This window comes from Cyanistes caeruleus, chromosome 3 (assembly GCF_971803275.1).
Source record: "Cyanistes caeruleus chromosome 3, bCyaCae1.hap1.1, whole genome shotgun sequence".
NCBI lineage: Eukaryota > Metazoa > Chordata > Aves > Passeriformes > Paridae > Cyanistes > Cyanistes caeruleus.
This window is the reverse complement of record NC_141703.1, coordinates 47,955,657-47,969,937: the sequence shown is the minus strand read 5'-3', so window position 1 is coordinate 47,969,937 and position 14,281 is coordinate 47,955,657. Positions and strand designations below refer to the sequence as shown.

At 37.4% G+C, this 14,281-nt stretch overlaps 2 long non-coding RNA genes across 2 annotated transcripts; one reads left to right on the top strand and one right to left on the bottom strand.

Moving 5' to 3' along the window:
• Window positions 1–3,542: 3,542 nt before the first annotated feature.
• Window positions 3,543–5,610, bottom strand: LOC147654138 (uncharacterized). Its single transcript, XR_015284519.1, has 2 exons — window positions 5,258–5,610; window positions 3,543–4,317 (listed from the first exon to the last, which is right to left on the bottom strand). It is a non-coding gene; the product is annotated as an uncharacterized LOC147654138 (long non-coding RNA).
• Window positions 5,555–12,857, top strand: LOC147654137 (uncharacterized). Its single transcript, XR_015284522.1, has 4 exons — window positions 5,555–5,642; window positions 8,501–8,758; window positions 11,741–11,808; window positions 12,435–12,857. It is a non-coding gene; the product is annotated as an uncharacterized LOC147654137 (long non-coding RNA).
• The last annotated feature ends 1,424 nt before the right edge of the window (window positions 12,858–14,281 follow it).

The following is a 14,281-nucleotide window of genomic DNA, read 5'->3' as shown; positions in this document are numbered from 1 at the left end:
CCATCAAGCTGTACAGTTTACAGATTCTGTAGCAACCTATAAATGCCATGTTTTCTAAGAAGTAACCTTACTTAATTTCTGTTTCTCTCCAGTTGTACTGTTTGTGCACAATTACCTATATAGAGGACAATTCAAAATAATTTGTCCATAGCATAAGCCAGTTTCTTACTGGCAAGGTAATAAATAACTTCTCCATTTTATCATCCCAGTAAAAAATGGTATCATATTGTCTCATTTTGCAAATGAAAATTAATGGCCCATTAGTCACAGTCAGTCTTATAGTCACACACTGCCTATCTTCAGAGATGAGTGAGCTCTAAGGAGAAAAGTTTTATGTCTTATTCACTCCCCTGGGAGGTGTAAGGCTATTTTTTCCCTTTCTGTGCTAGGGAATGCTCCAGCTGTTCCAGTTGTGCTCCCCTTCCATTCCATGATGCAGATTGAGGTGTTTGCACTTTTAGTTTTATGCAGTCAAAAACATCTTCACCAGTAGATTGAACAGGGCCAAATTGCAGGCTCAAACACTGGCATAGGCTGAGCCCTGCAATTAGTCACTGGTTGATACATGTAATTTCGAAGCTGTGCAAACTAGCCCTCTGCTAGATGATGACTGGGTGCTATTCAGGAGACAGACTTAGGAATGGTTACTAGTAGGTGTTTTGGAAGGAAGAAAAAGATGAGTTTGGAATACAGGTACCCGCTCTGCTCTACCACTTGAATCACAGTCTTCATTTTCTAATATAAGTATAATCTTAGCCAATTCTACTCTCCAGTGCTAGACTGAGGTTGTCAGTGGTATGTTCCAACCTTCTCATACCTGCCTCAAAAGGCTAAGATGGACAGCATTGTCCATTAGTCTTCTTCTTGGAAATTATGTAATCTGATTAATAGAAAGTGATTTACTGTCCATCTAAAATATTTTGAATGAAGGTGCTAAGAAAATTTTGTCAAAGAAAGGGACTGTAGCATAAAACCAAAGAAATAGTAGAGATTCCAAAACACATAGTGGTGAGTAAATTCAATAATTTTACAGGCCTGAGTTTCCCTACCATACAAGTCAGGGTGCAAAGGAAATTCATCATTCAAGAGGTGTTTAAGATGATTGCTATTTTATAAAAAGATGATTGAATTACTTACCTTAGGAGATTTTTTAGCAGCAATTGGAAACTATTTATCTACATTCTGACTGAATCATATGCTAGGAATCAGCCCAGGCCTTATGAAAATGTTAAATACTTTTAAAGAGCAGGATTATATCTTCAAGCAAAGGCACATCTCTTCTACCTGCTGTGTACAATCTGAGTATTTTAGAGTTTTCTATCACAAACCGATTTTTACTTCCTCAAGGAGATGACAATAATAGGTGAGACCTTTTATTTCTACCTCCTGTTCCTAATGAAATATATGTCACAGAATGTTAACAGTCTCACACTGCCATATTTTGTAGATCTGCCATTCATATTAGGCACAGGACAAATTATTACCGGAAATAAGAAAGCCACACCTGCAAAAAACATGTATGGAAAATTCATTTAAATCCCTTAACTATATTAATTTTCAGTAGAAAGGAAGTATGGAAGATTGAACTGCTAAACAATCTTGTATTTTGTGTGTCAGATGCCTGTCTAAATAACAAGACAGAATCAGGTAGAACAACTGCATTTCAGAAATCATGAAGAGAAATTAAAGAAATGAGTGTTGAAGTGTGACAGAAAGACTGGATTTAGAGAAGGAGAAGTTAGAGAATATAATTTCTAGTTGAAACAAGAGGAGAAAAGGAAGAAAAATAATCACAAGTTTCATAAGTAGAGTAGAAGCAAGAAAATAGACAATAGAAATTAACTTAATGATAATAACTAAATCAGTAAATAATTATGTTAATTGATTTGGGAGATGAGTAATGTAATGGAATTAGATTGGTTTGGGTTGAAGGGGAGGGACCTTAAAAATCATCTAATTCTAAACCCTTGATGTGGGCAGGGACACTTTCCGCTGGAGAAGTGACAGTGGTTTTAAATTGGAGAGCAGAAAAATAAAGAGAAAAGTTCTGAGAGTAAGGAACGTGAGGGAAAAGAATTTAGAGGGATAGTTGTCAAGAGGGAAAAAGTGGTACACTAAAGAGTAATGTAATTTAGGTGACACAAAGCTGCTGAACTTGTAAAAGAGTCAAGATCTTTAAGTCAGAAATTATTGTAGGAAATATAATTCTCCATACATTGTAAATGCAATCTGTATATGAAGTGTGAAGCTGGCTAAGATATCTAAACCTAGGGTGTTTTCTTCAGTCATTGTGGATGATGTAGCTGCTGCACCACTGGTACAGTTACCAGTTTCTATTCTGCAGTGCACTGCTAATCATTCCATGCTTGGTTGGCAGACTGAACGAACCAGCTGCCAAAGAGACATCTTTGCATTCCCTGTGCTTCCTGAGCAATGGTAGAGAGGGGAGTTTCTCCAGTGCAGGAGCTGTTTAACCCAAGCACTCCCAGTTCTGCTAAACTTTGGATAAAACAAATTGAGAGCTAGGAATTAGAAGCTGAGGTTGTTAAATATGCTGGCAGTTGTGTTAAGAGCCATTTCCTCAGCTGGTTTTTAAACATTTTTAAAGGAAGGCATAAAAATGAGCTTGTTTTTACTGCCATCAGGTGTGCAAGAATGCAAATATAAGCTGTTCTCACCTGCATCCTAGAAAAGTCAATGGCAAGATTCCCTTTGCTCCCAGGGCCAAGGACCCATTGAGTTACCTGGTGTGCTTTGTCTGTGCATTATACAGCCTGCCCTCTCTCCAGGAAATCCTACATAAATAGGTGGGCAAAGCAGAATAATCCTAGTAAACACCTACTGAATCCCATACATCCTGTATAGCAGCAAAATGTGTTTCCCTTTTCATTTGCATGCTCTAGTAGTCCATAGCTGACTTGGGTTTTAACAACAAAAATTAAAATAGTGAGAAAGATGACCACACGTTTGTGAAATTAATTTGTTCCAACAGTGTTGAACTTTTCTGGTGGACACTGACAGAGAAATACCTGAGAGAGAAAATGATGCAGATATAGCTTCATAAAGGAGTGTGAAACATCATACCAAACCCAGGACTGGTAACCGCACTTCTTCCAGTGTAAGATGTCCAGCTTTGAGGAGTGTCTTGTGTTCCTAAGCTACCAAAAGCTCAGGGTGATGGCATCCCTTAAATCTGATGCTATGTTTGCATGTATTTCACTGTATTAGCTGTGTCAGTCCTAAGACTGCTGAATCTTCCCTAAATAACCTAAGAGAGCAGCAGTAGAGGCATCTCTCTTGCATGTTTCCAGCGATGCACAATAAAAAGCTCGATAAATTAGAAGCTTTTGTTAACTAATCATAAAAAATACTGATGCCTATATATTTATTAAAAGATCTAAATATATTTGAACAGGTTGGTTTTACCAGAATAATATTTGAAAAAGCATGCATATCTCCTAAACAATTGTATTCTGGGTAGATGATGGAGAAAAAATAATTGTTTCTATAAACTAAATAAATCTGTTCTTGTGCCAAAGCTACAGAAGACAAATCTTTATTCAAATATGTAGTGAAATAATAAACCTGTTTCAGAGATAAATTTAATGGGGTTTTGGTGACTATATATTTTCAATAATTGTTTATATTTTTATTTTAGTAGCAGTTTTACAAAAAGAATTTTGTCCCTTAAAAAAATCTCGTTAATTCCAGCAATAGAGTAAAGAATTACAGTAGCATTCCTTGTGGAACTGTTCTTCATATTTGTTTTTGTTTCAGAATCAAGAACAACACAGCATGAAATTATGCGGCAAGGACCATAAGCAGCACATAGAAGAAGAAAGAAATAGAAGAACTATTTAATTTGATCCAGGCATGAATTTCTAGAAATAATGGTAAAAGTCATACCATTTGCTGTCATTTGCAAAAAGAGAACCAGGGCTATCCTATTATGTTATCTTTGTACCACACTGAACATAATAACAGCTTGATTAATAGCTGTCTCTTGTAGGCACAGTCACAATGCAATTAAGCATGAAACATCTTATTATTAACTTTCAAAAATAATTAGCCACCTTAGTCCCAGTTAGAAAAAAATTACTTTAGTAGTTGGACAGTAAAACATTAATTCTGTAACTTGTGTTCTCTGAACCACCACACAGTGTGCAGAAAATGATCACAGTCTGTTAATTCTGGGTGCTCAGAATCCTATCTGGTTAGGTGCTTTATGGTGCCTAAAGTAGTTTGTTATGGACTGACACCTGCATTCCTTCAGGAGCCTTCCTGGACACAGGGTAGAAGCATCATTCTTTGTTCCCTCTGCAGACAGTAGGAAAGAGATATATTACTTAATAATTAATAATAATTATTTATTAATTAGTTTATACTAATAATATGTTCTCTCTGTATCAGATACAAAACTGAAATGTGCTAATCAAAAGCATATGTCAGCAGATGACCTCTCTTCTACAGAAAGCACATATCAAACAAATCATGTTATAAATCAGTGAACTTACGGATTTTTATCTCATCACCAAACTTGGCACTAAATGTTATATGTATTGGTGTATTTGAACATTGTCAGTATTCAAGTTTTGTAGTTTGAGTTATGGTGAGGTAGTGAGTGATGTCAAACCTCTTCAAGCAACTACAGTTATATAGCAGTTTTTATGACAGTATAGCTTATGTTACAGTAAAACACCCCAATACCTTGCAGTAAAAAGGGTTTCTCAACAGATATAACTCAGCTACACTTCTGTTTTACCAGCTTAGTGAAAGAAAAAAAATGGACTTTTTTTTTTTAATATTGTTTTATATATTAAAAAAATCTAAAAATGTGTAAACTTGCATTTTATGCCTCTGTATCTGACCAATCACTATGAAAATAAAATAAAAGTTCTTCAATGGAGCAGTTTGATTGAGCAAATCTATGTATCTGTTTCAAGATGAGATGAACACAGAATACCAATGCCTATTTCTCTCTGCTGACCAAAAAAGCACTTCAGCATGTGCACTTGCTGTCAGATTCCTGTATTGTACCTGAGGAATACCATGTTAGTTATGTAAAAATTAGATAAACTGTCATCTAGGCATAATCATGTCATCTCCATAATGAGGAGAGGTGGTCACCTCCAAACACTGCATGTGTTCCTCATGTCAAAGAAAAGCAGGGAGAATGAAGAAAAAAGAGAGAGAGACACAAAGGGAGGGAGGGAGGGATATGCTTTTGGTCAAACATGAGATATACATCTTCAAATACCTCTATGCTGATTAATCCAAATCTTCCTTCAGCTCTTCATGTTTTTGGAAGTAGTTTCCAGGTAGATTCCATTACTTTTAACAGGAAAGATTTGAATCTTATCAGCCTGTTGTTCCCTAAATCCTCCTTCCTGAGGTTAGAAGAAATTCTACCTTTCTCCTAGTTGTCAATAATCTCCCATGACTTCCATGACCTGTTTTAAGAGGCTAATCAGCTACTTCATCACGGGTGTATCCCATCAAATCTGATGGAGTTGGGTGTCCAGCTCGTTTAAATGTTCTCTGATCCTCCTCCAGCGATGCTAAGTCTTTCTTACTGCATATCTTCCCACTGCCTTTGGGACCCTGGGATTGCTAAAGATAAGTAAAGAGTAAAGAAATAGAAGGTATTGTGTATCTCACCCTTTTCCCCATCTCTGCCCCAGTCAGTAGTGGGCCCTCATTTTTCCTGGTCTTACTTTTGAATCCCTTCTGGCTGCCTTTCATATCACTGCCAGATTCAGTTCCAGATAAGCTTTTGCTTTCCTTGTTCCATACACCCCTGCCACCCTAGCTGGCCCTACCTAAAGAGCTTTTATTTATTCATTGCAGTACTGCAGCAGTGTGTGCTATCCCACATATCTGTATTTCAATAAGATTGTTACTCTACAACTGCACACAGCTCTTTCTGGTTTTTTTCCCCATGCTATGCACACTGTGTATACATATTGCAGGAACACACAGTTGTACTGATGTCCCAGAAAAGGCCTGGGGATTTCTCCCATGATGCTGTCCTGTAGTCACTCCTGTATTTATGTACATGTGGTTGAGGTGGTCACCCTAAAGCCCTATTTTGATGACTGAAGTTTCTTCTGCTCATCCTTTGCTTGCCATGCCCCTCACTTGATTGTGAAATTATTTTTTTTTCTATTTGTCAAAATAATTTCCTATTTTCTCCTCATTTTTCAATGAATCAAAAAATATCATTCTAACAGCTTCAGAAGGAAAAAGTAAAATACAAACCCTGCAGTTGCCTATAGGGAATTTTCTGGGAATGATGGCTTGGTGACTCCCTTTCTCTTGTTTCCCTTTCCTCACTGTTGCCTATCTTTCTTCACATTTTGTACCTTACCCACTTCCTTTTTTCTCTTTTTTTAACATATCTGAACTTTTTCTGTGAGTATTAAAAACAGTATTTTTCTGAGCAATATGCAGTCTGAGGTTTTGATTTCTTAAAATATTTGTCCTGGAGTGGTAATTAACAAAATAATGCTTCTCTGGCTAGTATGGAAAGAGACTTGAGACAATCATGCTAATATGCATGGGGAAAACAACAGCATTAGGAACTGGAATGAGCAGGGGTTCAACAAACTCACAGTTTTCCAAATATTTAATGTAGGAAGTTTCCTCAAAGTCGATCAGCACTCCATAGGCAAGGAAGCAAAAGACTGTCTCTTGAAATTACAAATGCAGTTGATTAATGCCATTGATTTTTGATTTAAACTGATTCAGTAATTTGTGAGAAAAAATGAATTGCTTCCTTGGTGTTACTTTCATGCATAATGCTGTAGATAGCACGATATCTGAGTAATAGGCACCAGAAACAGATATCACTGATGGCATAATTATGCATTTACTGTAGTTTCAGATTTATCAGCCTATAAAATACATGGATTACTGCATGCTCCACAGTGTTAACGCAGTTAGGGCAATTTGATTTCATCTAAACATATTAAAATCAATGCTTAGTGTTTGGTTTAATTTCAAGCATAAATACTACCCAGGGTTCTCAAGATGTGGAAAGCAGTTTCTTAGTGAAATGCATATTTCATAGCATGTGTCACTTATCCATTATTTGGCTGCAAAGAGATGTATCAATTGAGAAAGCCAGTAACGAACCACAAGTCACTCAATGAAGCATCAAATAACGGTAAATGAGAATTTTTTTGCTGTCAATTCAAATTCAATCAAAAGCATCTCACTTTATTATTTTGCACAAAGTTGTGAAACAGCATTTGGAATTTATTCTCTTTCCTATGACCTTTTGTGTTATTTTTTTCTTTTAAAATGTAAATGACTGTAAATGCTGCTTCCAGTTTCAGGACTGTTTAACTGAATACTACTATTCTAGCTACATCAGAAGATTTTTTTTTAATGCAAATGCTTAATATCTTCCATGATTATGGCTTTTAGTGCAAGTTCTATCTATCGCTGATCTTTCCTGTTCTGATTTTTGTTATTTCCACAACAACTATATTTTTCTTTCCCTGTTTTTTCTAATTACTTTTCTGGTAATCTCCATGCCTTTCTTCTATTTTTATAATTTTCAGCTCTTGTGTGTCATTGACCAATCTTACTTTCCATCTTTTATGTCACTATCAATACGTGTACCTACCCTTCTGCTCCTTGAAACAGTTGCAATGACATACATTTTTGCCTACTCAAATATTGCCCATACATAAAAAGCATTTTATAGGTCCCTCATCTGTTATGTCCTTCTGGCTCAGGTGTGTGTGATATACATTAATCTTTTTTACATTATTTCACATCTATATATGTTGAGTGTGAGTGGATTTCCACTGTCTATAATGTGAAGAAGCAAAGTGCATGATGTTCCTACTGTTCCTAGAAGCAGAAGTAGCTCCGATCTCTAAAAAGAGTTGAAGCTTGGAGGAGAAATGAACAGTGGCAGTTAGAATTAAAATGTTTGGGATTAGGCCATATATTTGTGATATTTAGCCCTTTATAAAATAATTGTTCTATAAAGACTACCTCCTTCAAAACATTTTCATTTCTAGGATATTTTGGTGACTATGGCTGTTGTGACTTGGAAATTACTGATAATTTTTGGTATTAAAAATACTTTAAGCAAATAACATTTGAATAGGTCAGAGCAAGTAGAACAGAACTACTGTATATAGCAGTTTAATATCTTACTTTGTAATGATTGGTTTGGCATTCATGAAGGTCTCTGTTCAGAGAGAGAAGAAATTTTGTAGTTGTTTTGAAGTTTTTGATGCAATTAACATTCTCTAAATGAAATTCAAAGTGACTAATGAAAAAAATGGCAGTGTTAAGAGTTGCATGGGCAGAAGGACTGTAAGGAACTGATGGCACTAATTCACCCACCACCTCTCAAGTTTAAAATGTGGGGAACCAGGGAATTTACATGTCATGGTTTAAGAATTTTCTGGATATACTATGGTTTTATGTCTAGAATATGTCATGACATTTTTCATGATACTCTTCTCGTTTCTGTTCACAGAACAGTGGAGTAACCCAAGTTGGAGGAGGTGCTCTGGTCCCCACTCAACGCAGTTTAGCTACACCAGGCTGCTTGGGGCTGTGCTCACTCAGCCTGGGTAAACTGTCTCGGCCTCCTCTTTGTATTTACATCATCTCCAAGCCTTCAGCTATCTTGCTGGTCCCTCACTCGACTTGGGCCAACATGCCAATATCTTTCTTTTACTGGGAAGTCCAAGGCTGAAGATTACTCCAGGTGCAGGCGGAGAGGTGTCTAAAGGTGCGCAATAATCATGTCTTTTGACTTGCTGGCTATAATTTTGTCAATACATCTCAGTATGCATTTAGTCCACATCTCTGCAAGAGCACGGTGCTTGACAAATGATCAACACATTTTCTTCCAGAATCTAGGTAATCTTTTGCAAAGCCACTTTCTAGCAGCGCTTTCTAGCACTATGTACAGATCCATGGAGTTATTCTGACACAGGAATGGGACTTAGGAGTTTTGTTTACTGAATTTTGTGACATTTCCTTAGGCTCCTCTCTCTAGCCTGTTGAGATCCCTCTGAATGCTGCCTTCCAGCAAAATGACTGTGCTTCCAGTCTTGAGATCATTCATGAACTTGCTGAGGATGTTTTCCACCTCATTGTCTGGGATGACAATCAAGATGTTATTGGGCCTTAAACACAAAGCCTTAAGGAATGCTTCTTGTAACCAGATACTCCTTGGCTATTGCACTCCTGGCCACTGCTCTTTGAGTCAGGCCACGCTTAATGTCCAGTTATATTTTCATGACCAAGTCAGTACTGTACTTCACACTTCTGATTTGGAAATATTTGCATTCAGAATTAGGCATGTGTAGGCTTTAGGATGAGATTCGTCAAAGCTTTCCCATAATAATGGAAGGGAAAGAAACCTATTTATGAATAGCAGCCCCAACTCAGAATAAGGCAAATTCACTCTATAGCACTGGAAATGTGGCGTAATTCCAATGAATGACCATGATGTGGGGGAATTAAAGAGGAAAAAGTATTTTGTTTGCACTTCTGCCACAATATGCTGTGCATCACAACAGTCATTTTCTGCACATTAGCAGTGATAAAGTTGTCACTGCTTTTATTACTCTGAAAATTACTGTCTGATTTTTCTTTATTTGTGTAAAGCTTTTCTGAAAATGGTGTTAATGTTAGAAGCACTTCTGTAACACTCTATAATGCTGAGCTGTTTTCTGCACAGCAACTGTTTACAGCACTTAAGCTTTTTCCCTTATTTTTGATGTAGGAAGTAGCCATATTTAAAGTGTTTGTGTCAATGATAGATTATTTTTTGTTTATTTTGCAGTTTTGGCCATGTACATATTCTGCAGTGTTTCAGCATACACGGTTGTAACTCAGATTTGTTAAAAACAAAAAAAAGTTGCTACAAGACAAGGAAGCACAGGACTTCTACATCAGTGTCAGGCTGAGCACCAGGATTGCCTTTTGAGCTCTCTCTCAAACCGTGTATGCAGCACATTCATGCAGTGAATCTGAGGGCAGGGTGCTGAAGCCCAGGTGCAAAAAGCACAGGCAGTGCTCCTGCCTGGGAGGAGCTTGGGAAGGGGTAAGGCACCAGTGGCTGGTTTTATATCTGCTCTGCCAGCTGAGGGCATCTGGGGAAGCACCCAGTCCATCACTGTGCTTGAGAGTCCCTGTGGATGGCCCTATAGCAAAAGACCATAGGAGAAACTCAAAATTGCAATGGCCTCACAGTTCTTCCTTGCAGAGATTGTCATCTACCTTTAGTAGGGAGAAAAAAAAGCAATATTATGTATTTTCAGTTTCTGAGCTACATACTCTGCATTTTTCTTATTTTTCAATGGGCAACAGTTCACATCCTGCCAGGGATGTGTTGGCTAAATACTATATTTAAAACCAATTTTGTGGAGATTTTTCCTTTCACGTTAATGAGGGAAACAAGAGCGAGATCCAGATTCTACCATTTTTAAAGTACTAGTGCTTAGAAGAGACAGTACGTCTGTGGCGTGTTATTTATCAAAATATATTTTATGATTCTTTTGTGTGAACAAATCAAAATTGACTGTTTTGCCAATATTAATCCCCCACTGGTGCATCTCAGTGCAGTGTCTTCCAGGGACAGGCCCAGTTCCTCAGGGAAGTAAATAACTCAGTGATTTACTGATAAAGCCACCCAGTACATATATCACCTATGTCTCATACATCACTGTCACAGGCAACAGCTTGCTTTGCTAAGTGATTCTGTGTTGCTCTTTTTGGACTACTTTCTCATGTAATCAGGCCATTCTACAAACTCCACATGGTTTTGCTCCTGCTTATATGAGAGGATTTAAAGTGAAATTCTATAAACTTGACTATAACAGTGGTTGTGAATTTATAGATGGACTATCTATGTAAAAAATGTTGATAACCACCAATAACTGTGACATGGATTCTTCTCATGTATTTCAGGGTGGTTCTCCAAATCCTTTAGAACATTTTAAGGTTTCTACTCTGATAAGACAGTTTCAAATACAAGGAGTAGGATTTACATTTTAAAGATTAGGAATAAAGCATGGATGAACTAAGTCTATATATAAACTACAGATAAAAAAGGGTCAGGTAATTACAAACACATAAACAGCTTCAGTTTTGAGACTACTCTTGAAAAACTCCATGGACCAGCCAAAGATGGTTAGCATCTTGTCAATAGCTCTTGCAGTAAAAATTATAATCAAGTTCAGAGAGATTTCCACATTATTTATAGTTCAGACTTGCTTCAAAGAAATGCTGCCCTAAATTTGAAAGGGATTACAATTGCTGATCTCAGCAATAAGGCTTGGATTCATAACACCTGAAGGCATTACACTGACCTACAGCAAGAGCAACCTAATCAAAATCCAGGATCTGAACCTACTTATCTTGAATTCTGCCCTCTGAAAACAGCAAGGATGAAGGGGGAGTGTTTTCTACTTAATTGAATGCATTCAGCATTCTTAATTCATTGCATCCAGGAGTGGTATCCTATCTAATTCCAAGTATTCCCTTAAAATGACTCAATTGAGAGTGTAGTCAGAGGCTTTTTACATTGTGAGGTGGGAAGTTGAGCCCCCCCAGAAGGAAATTCAGATAATTTGGTCTATGGTTACGGCCATAAGAGCTCAGAGAATTGGTGTAAGGGCCTCTTCAAGACTTGCACACTCTTGTCTTCATTGGGAGTAACAATACCTGGATTGCCTAAATGAATTTGGATTTGTTTTTACAGCCCCAAGGAACAGTGCTGGTAATCTGGGAGGAACACTACAAAGGATGGTTCAAGGCCTGTCTTTTCAGGTAAACATATCAAACATCCTAAATAATTTGTGTTTACCTGATTTTACCTCTTGTTATCCTCATATATCATTGCTTGAAACTTGAAGAGGGAAAGTTTTACTTTTACACTGTAGTAGATCCTTTATGCTGCCTTCCCCATCCCTTGAGGAACCCTTTAAAGAACCGGAATTGCTTGACAGTTCTCCTGAACTGCTTAAATTCTAGGGCTGCTTTAGGTCTTTAATACCAGATGTTTTGGCACCTCTTTGGATATCAGGGTAATAAAAGATAAATGAAGGCTGAGAGACCAGGCTAAGGGTGGTGCCCCCCTTGTCTACCCTGCTGAATTGCTGGTATGTTCCACAGCTGTATTTTGTGCTCCATGGGTGAGGTCTCTCCAGCCACCTCTGTTCCAAGGCAGTGTGTGTGAGCAGCATGGGATGCAATCTCTCGGTGTCATTTGACCTTGAACCAGGGATTGCTCCTTGGTCTCCTTTTTTTAGCAGTAGCAGTGATATGTGTGTAGCTACTTATGACCCCAAAACATTAAACATACATGAAATTCAGGCTTTCTTCCTTCCCTAGCCCTGATAAGTATGCTCAGAATGGCAACACTTTATCTGTACATGCATCAATGTTCTTTACAGGGGAACATGTAGCACCCAGGTGACCTGTCACATGCTGTGCTGGCTCAGAGCCACCTAGACCTTCAGTGGAGTAACATCCCCATAATGCTGAGAGTCAACAGAGTGGAAAATGAGAACGTTTGGTGGGGGAATATATTTGTCCTTAAGTTGACATTTAACCTGCTTTTAAGGAGGAAATGCTTGATTTTGTTATTTTTAAAAGATAATCAGCTGAAACGCAGAGGTTCCTACAGGGTGGTAGACATTTTCTGAGTGTAGCTCGTGTTTTGAAGTCACTTATTAAACTGTTTGTGACTCGTTTATGGTGCTTTCTCTTGTGCAGGGACATGTTCTCTGTGGATGATTTCACTGATGTCAGAATGAAATAAGGTGCAAGTGAGAGCAAATAACAGAGCAGTATTTGTTCCCAGTCAGAAACTTCTACATACTTTGCTGTCTAAAATCGATGATACCTCTAAATCGGCAACAACAAAAAAGGGAGCAAAACTGATTTCTTGCTTTGTTGAAGATTACACAGAGAAAGTAGTAAATCCTATAGGGATGCTTCTCATTTGACTGACTGTTAGATAAATAGAAAGCTTTCAGTCTTCATTAAAAAACCAAAAATAATTAAAAAAAAAAATAAAAAAACAACAAAAAAACCCCCACCACCAAAAAAGCCGCAATGTAAAAAGCCCCAGACAGTTTCAACTGAGTGGGTGAGTATAGCTTGGTGTCAGATGTAAGCTGATACTGGAAATGTGTTTAGAAGGACAAACAGAAGGGCACATCTCTCCAAATAGGAAAAGGAGCTGAAGTTGGGTTTTTCTTCAAAAGATATCTTTTTAAAAGCAAGATATCTAGAGATGCTTAAAAAATATATTTATAGCTTGAGTTCATGTGAAATCCATTCCTGAACATGTCTGAAAATGTATTTTTTTCAAGGTATGTATCTTTCAGATAGGCAAAAAATTCTTTTTGCAGCATATTTTTCTTTAAAGGGTTTTTCATTTCTGCATAAAAAGCTTATTAATTATTTGTAACTGCTTGCCATCGTATTCTGATAATAGAGGCCTGGTTATGGATAACAACTACCACATCCCTATTTTGGGTCATATAGATTATATATATATATGCATGTATATATACATATATACATATACAATTCCTGGTGCAATATTACCCAAAGCATCTCCTTTCTCCCTGTACACAGGACCAAAAGTGCAGGCACATCATTTATTGATAAGACAAAAAGAATGTAATGAAATTATCAATGTTCTTGAATTAATTATGAACATGATTAAGAAAGCTAAAATCTCAGGAGCCAGGATCTCATTACCCATTCAGTCTTAGGGATTGCTTTCATTCAGCAAGGCAAAAAGGCTTTGAGCAGTCCCACAATTGCCTTAGTCTCATTTATTTGTGGTAGTATTAAGGTTTATTTGTTTTCTGGTTTGCACTTCTTCTGAAATTATTTCTCTTAGTTTATTCATTTAACAAAATGCTCCTTCCTGTGCCACAGAAGAGAGTGCCTATAAGGCCTACACAGGTTCTTCAGTCTGCAAACCTCCCTTTGAGAACATTTCTTTCAACTCACATTGCTGGAGCTCCTAAATATCTTTCAAGGTAAGTCTGAGAATGTAGCCAAAAAAGTTCTTTCAGATTTATGTCTGCAGCTGTACTATGGTACTGTCTGATTCCCATTCAGCTCGGAGCCTTAATGACATCATTATTACGCTGTCTGAACCAGATTTAACTTGGAGCCTGCACTATATTGTTACTTATCTTCCTTCCTATGTGGAAGATTCAGGGTTACTTTGCTTGAAAAAATAATAATAAGCAGGCGATGGTGTTGCAGTGTTTCAGAT